This window comes from Notamacropus eugenii, chromosome 5 (assembly GCF_028372415.1).
Source record: "Notamacropus eugenii isolate mMacEug1 chromosome 5, mMacEug1.pri_v2, whole genome shotgun sequence".
Lineage (NCBI taxonomy): Eukaryota > Metazoa > Chordata > Mammalia > Diprotodontia > Macropodidae > Notamacropus > Notamacropus eugenii.
In genome coordinates this window covers 110,453,174-110,459,154 of record NC_092876.1, presented here as the reverse complement: position 1 = coordinate 110,459,154, position 5,981 = coordinate 110,453,174, and positions in this window count along the sequence as shown.

The following is a 5,981-nucleotide window of genomic DNA, read 5'->3' as shown; positions in this document are numbered from 1 at the left end:
CATACATGTGCATGTGTATATAATTACATATACATTCGCGTGCACACTACATATGCACACACACATACATGCACACACATACATATATATGAAACAGTCACTGCAGATGGACAATGAGCTCTCCAGAATTGACTAGGAACAAAAGAAGAAGGTTGGAGTGCCTCCCAATGATGCCATATGGTTGAAAATCATGAAAAACCATGATTCTTGAAGAATCAAAACTGGGGCTTCAAAGGGTAATGAAGAAAAACATAATAATTTCTTTCCCTCTCTGCCTTTCAAAAGTGGGGAACTATGGATGTCTAATACTGCATGTGCTGGTCAGATGCAGTTGATGTGTTAGTTTTGTTAGACTACTTTACACCCCTCCCCCCCTCTTTTTTGTTCTATATTACAGGACATGGCTTGATGGGTATGGGAAGGTATGGGATACATTAAAAAATAAAGATGATATAAATCAAAAGGTATCAATGAAAATTAAATATAGCATATGTCGTAGGAACAGTTTCTACCAGTAGGGGAGAATAGTTTTTTTCCCCCTAGAAGGCAAAGACATATTCCTTAGGACTGGTCTAAGGGGCTAAGGTTCACATTGTTGGCTTGGCCTGCTAGCTGCCTAGAGCATAAAAGATCAGCTCAGGAGGAGTCAGTGCCCTGCAAACCTGGCCTATGTCTCGCTGCTGTATGAGGAAGAAGTCAGCTTACAGTCTAATTAGGAAAAGTAAGACATATCTATAAAGCATCCAACATTGCCTGCTTTCCAACAAATTTCTATGAGGAGAAAAGGATGGTGGGACCTCCCTGAACCAGTGCTATCCTAACCACCCTGAGAATCTTTTCTATAATAAAGCTAAGTAAGCCTCCTTTAGTTAACCGTTAAGTAGCAAAAATGAAACAAAAACAAAAGCCAGGGATATGCTGGTAATTGTTTAACAACCCCTGTAAAAAAAAAATGTCTACCAATGCACTTTTAAGTTTAATCTAAATTATTAACAATTACTCAAACACTTTCTTAAAATCAAGACCAGAGGTTGGCAAATTATGGCCCAGAAACCAAATCTGGTCCTGGTTTTGTAAGAATGCCAAAATTCTTAGCTTAAGGACTGTAGAAACTAGGGCCAGATTTAGGTTGGTAACCATGGTTTGTGTATAAAAAAACATTCTTAGCTTCCCAGTCTGTACAAAAACAAGTGGTAGTCCAAATTTGGCCGTTGGTCCCAGTGTGCTAATCCATGGTCTAGATAATAATAAAAAAACAATAGATCAAACCTGATTTGTAGTATTTGCCTATTTCTAAGGGGTAAATGCTCACATTGAAAATTTAACAATCAACTCTCATGAGTGAGCTGGCTCCAGCATACCCCTGCTTACAACTATCTCTTTTCATTCTAATTCTGGCCCTGAAGTACAAGACCAACCTTATTTGGGGTGTATAGGGTACTTAATTAAAGATATTAATAAAAAGATGCATAGGCAGGGTAAGCTGTAGCATATTACCATAGATGACTTGATTACAAATGGTACATGAAATCTATAAGTAACAGAGATCATGTAGTGGAACAGAGGGATAACAGAGATAGTCCTAGGGTTACACTGGTACCTATATAAACTATTTAAAGACTTAGAGGAACGATATTAGCATGTGGGATGAATCCTTTTGGGGATGTATGGAAGGAGATGGATGAGAATAACAAGGAAGAGGAAGCACGGATGACTTAGGTCTTGCACCACTGGAAAGAATACTCACATAGGTGAGATTATGAATCCATTGAAATCTTAGCATGAGAAAGATGTTATAAGATAGAATTTTGCCCTAAGTAGTTTTACATAGATAGAAAGGCTGGTTATATTCTAATAGAGTAAGAATCCAAATCTCTTAACTCAATGGCAGATAGAAAAATCCATCTAATTTTTGTCTCCAACAAGTTGCCTCATAATGGAGGGGCAGAAAACTTCCCACTACACCTGTGGCTGCCCATAGCATTCACTTTGGGAAAAACAATCCATAGCTGCTCTTGCTGCATGTATACCACCTCTCATATCTTATTGTGAATCTGCCAACTCCTGCGGGAGGGCTAGAAAAGTTGGGTTATTCATTCTCATGCAGTCTGGAGCTTTAAAATCAAGTTCAACTGGCTTTTTATGCAGAATGAAGGAGCAATATGTAAAATAAGTCAAAGAATGGTAAAAGATAAGCATCCAAATTATCATTTATAGCCATCTTAAGTCAAAGAGTGGTGGATCCACCCTGAGGCTCAGCAGCTCTTAGAGTCACTGGCTCCTCAACAACCAGCCAACCACTATATGCTGAGGGAGACCAAAGCCTGGAGTGTAGCTTCCTCTGAGGACACAAGAGTAGAGTATGAGGTAAACAAAGTATTCTTCAGCTCCTGTCAAGGAGGTAGGCATAGAGCCAGCCAATGAGTCACCCCAGCATGCCTTTCTCCTTCACTCTACTCCTTAGAAACAAGTCTCCTCAAGAGGATATACACACCCAAAGCCCGATAACAATGATCACCCAGGATAGACAGAAGCAGATGACACCTGGAAAAAAGCCATGACTGAGAAGCATCCTTGAAGTAATTTGAAAGCTGGTGATTCTAATGAAGCTTCTTGCCAATTTATTTTCCCTTTACCCAAGTGATATCACAATGTTTTTGGACAATTTTCCACTTATCAAGTCACTAAATGTGGTTTACATTAAATAAATTAATTAAAAATTTTAATAAGATTTAGTCTGTTTGAATCCCATGCTTTGAGTTTCCGTTTTGAAATGCCTCTATTTATAGCAGTTTACTATAGTTACTATTATCACTGGCTTTGAATTACAGCTTTTTGGTTCACCAGATGCTTGATTCACAATATTATCTCGTTAATGTGTCTCTCAACTTAAGGTTTTTTTCAGGACTTGGACAGGTACTATCAGGCTGTCACAGTCGGGGGTTCACACTTATCTCTATTAATCACAGAAAGCCCAGAAATCTGGATTGAATCAAACAAGTAAAAGCAAACTAGATATGCATAAGTCCTAAACGTAAACCACACCAGATTTATCCATTGACTTTTAGAGCATGAAGAAGAATACTGGATTTGGAATCAGTGTTTAAATGCCACTTTTGTTATTTAATATTTGTGTGACCTTGGGCAAATAACATAAGGGAAGGGAAAGGAATAGGTAGATAGATAAATAGATAGAGGTATAGATATACAGATACATATGTACATATACATGTATACATATATGATTAGGTGCTATCATTCCCATTTTACAGATGAGGAAACTGAGGTTGAGAGAGGCTAAGTGATTTGCCCAGGGTCCCATGGTTAGTGAGTGTTTGAGATCAGATTTAAACTCAGGTCTTCCTGACTCCAGGTCCAGTCCTCTGTCCACTGCATGACCCAGTTGCTTTAATATCTCTGAGTTTCAGTTTCCCTATCAACGTAACATTTTTTATAAACATTATCTCATTTGATCCCCACAACAACCTTGTGAGGTAGGTGCTGTTGTCATCCCCATTTTAAAGATGAAAAAAATGAAGTTCTAAAGTTAAATGACTTTCCCAAGGTCACATAGACCACTGGTGCCTCAGGCAGAACCCAGATCTGCCTGATTTAAAGTTTAATACTCTATCCAATACACAGCAGTGCCTTGAGAAAAATGAAATAGTTGGACCTTCTAGCTGTGTGACCCTGGGCCAGTTACTTCATCTGTCTCAATCTCAGTTTTCTCTTCTGTAAAATGAGAGTTGGACTTCATAACCTCCCAGGTCCCTTTCATCTTTAAATGTATGAGCCTACAACTTGATGATTTCTAAGGCTATTTTCCAGCTCTAACTAAATCCTGTGACCCTAAAAAATTAAAATTTGGTTACCTTCTCTGAGAAAGAAATATTTCTTTCTAGCCCTCAAGAAGACACTGTGGCAGGCTGCCCTATTTCTCATGGATTAGACATAAGAAAGTTATTCATCCAGTCAGGCAAATGCCATTTAGATGGGACAATTATTGGTCTCTTCCAAAGACTGAGGGCTAGCATTATTGACTCAGATTATAGAAGAAATGGTCCTTGAGAATTGCTTGCGGGACAAAAAAAAATCACCTGTTGAACTTCTGTTGAATGCCAGTGCAGGAAACACATATCTCTGAATTATTTTCGTTGCTACTGGTTCTTTCTGGAAATGAAATCAAACAGACTCAAATTTACTGTTGCTTCTATATGTTTAACAAAGTACATGGAAAGAGGAAGGAGCCGTCCAAGTATGAAAAGGAACTGGAGGTCAAAGAACTAAGGAACTTTGTGGGTAGGTACACAAAGCCAGGCAGTGCTTTCAAGACAGAGTTGGTCAGCCTGGGTGTGTCTAGAAACAAACTTTCAAGTAGCGGGCAAGCCGACATGATTTCCTAAAGCTACTGACCTGTGTATTCCAGGTCTTTACAGATCTCCTCTCTTGGCTCTGTCCCTGACTCCTCAGCCTTAGGAACCATGTCTTAGAGGCCTTTGCAACCTGGGTAATCTCTACATGTGTTTAGTAGCTTCCTCTCACTGGTGAGTTCCTCCCAGAACCTTTATTTTAAGGAAGTATCCACCATTCTTCACTCTTCTGACTCCTCTTCTGACTCTGGATTTTGTTAAGTACCTTCTCCTCTTCCATTGCAACACTCTCCATCGTTTCTCTTTTACCCAGGAACCCTGAAGGTTTTCTCTTCCCAGTTTGATTTTTATTTTTTTTTTTATTAAAGGGGCCATCCCTCGAGCAACTACGTAAAGAAGTCTATTCATTGAATGGGTGTATCTCACTCAAAGTGAGAATGCTATAGGACTTTAGCCTGAAAAGGGCCAGGGTCTCCCATGGCATCCTGGGCAATCTCTAGTGATAAATATCTGGCCACTGGACCCAGATGGCTCAGGAGGAAAAAGTGAGGTTGATGACTTTGCACAGCCCTCCCTCACTCAAATCAAAGTCAACTGAAAGTCATGTCATCATCTTGATGTCATAGTCCTCTTTGGAAAGGAAGGACAAACACCACCACCACCACCACAACCACCCCTTGAGACTTTTCAGTTCCCTTTTATGTTGCTATCTCCCATTAGAAGGTAAGCTCCTGGAGGGCAGAAACTGTCTTTCTGTTTGTATTTGTATCCTCAGTGATTGGCACAGTGCCTGGCATGTAATAAATGCTCCTAAACTTGACCTTCCTTGACTTGATTTGCTAACCTTGATCATTGAACCTCTGCAAGGAAAAATTTACCAAGATTAAAGGGTCTGTGTTCCTAGTACTGAAGATTCTAACAAGTTTTAGCTTAAGAGAGGCAGAGTCCTTATAATCCACTAGATATCAACTCTATTATAAATTTATGCTACACCACCTCAATTTAGCCTTCATCATTCCTAGGTAAGCCTTCTCTATCTGCCATATCAACTCACTCTCCCACTCTCCATTGAGGCTCTTCCAAACCTTTCCAGCCCTCCTCAAACCTCCCAGGGCTCCCCCTCCACTACCCTTTCAGGTGAGACCCTTGCCTCATATTTTACAGAAAAATTGAAGCCATTCACCATGAACTCCTTCTTCTCCTCTCTTTCTCATCTCTGATCACTTAGATGCCTTCTTCTACTATCTCCTCCTTTACCCTTTCCTCACATGGTGATGTCACCTTATTCTTTACCAAGGCTAGCCCCTCTACCTGTTCAAGTGATCCCATCCCATATCTCCTCCAAGAGATTGCCCCCCTTTCCACCTCTACTGTTATCACTTATTTTCAGTCTCTCCCTGTTTACTGGCTTAGTCCCTAAAACTATCTACAAACATGTGCATATCTCCCCCATTCTGAAAAAACCCTCACTAGATCCTTCTATCATTTTATATCTCTTCTGTCCTTTGTAGTGAAACTCCCCAATAAGGCTATCTGCAATCATTGCTCCCCTTTCTCTCCTCTTACTCTCTTAAGCCCTTACTGTCTGGCTTTCAATCTTGTAATTCCAAC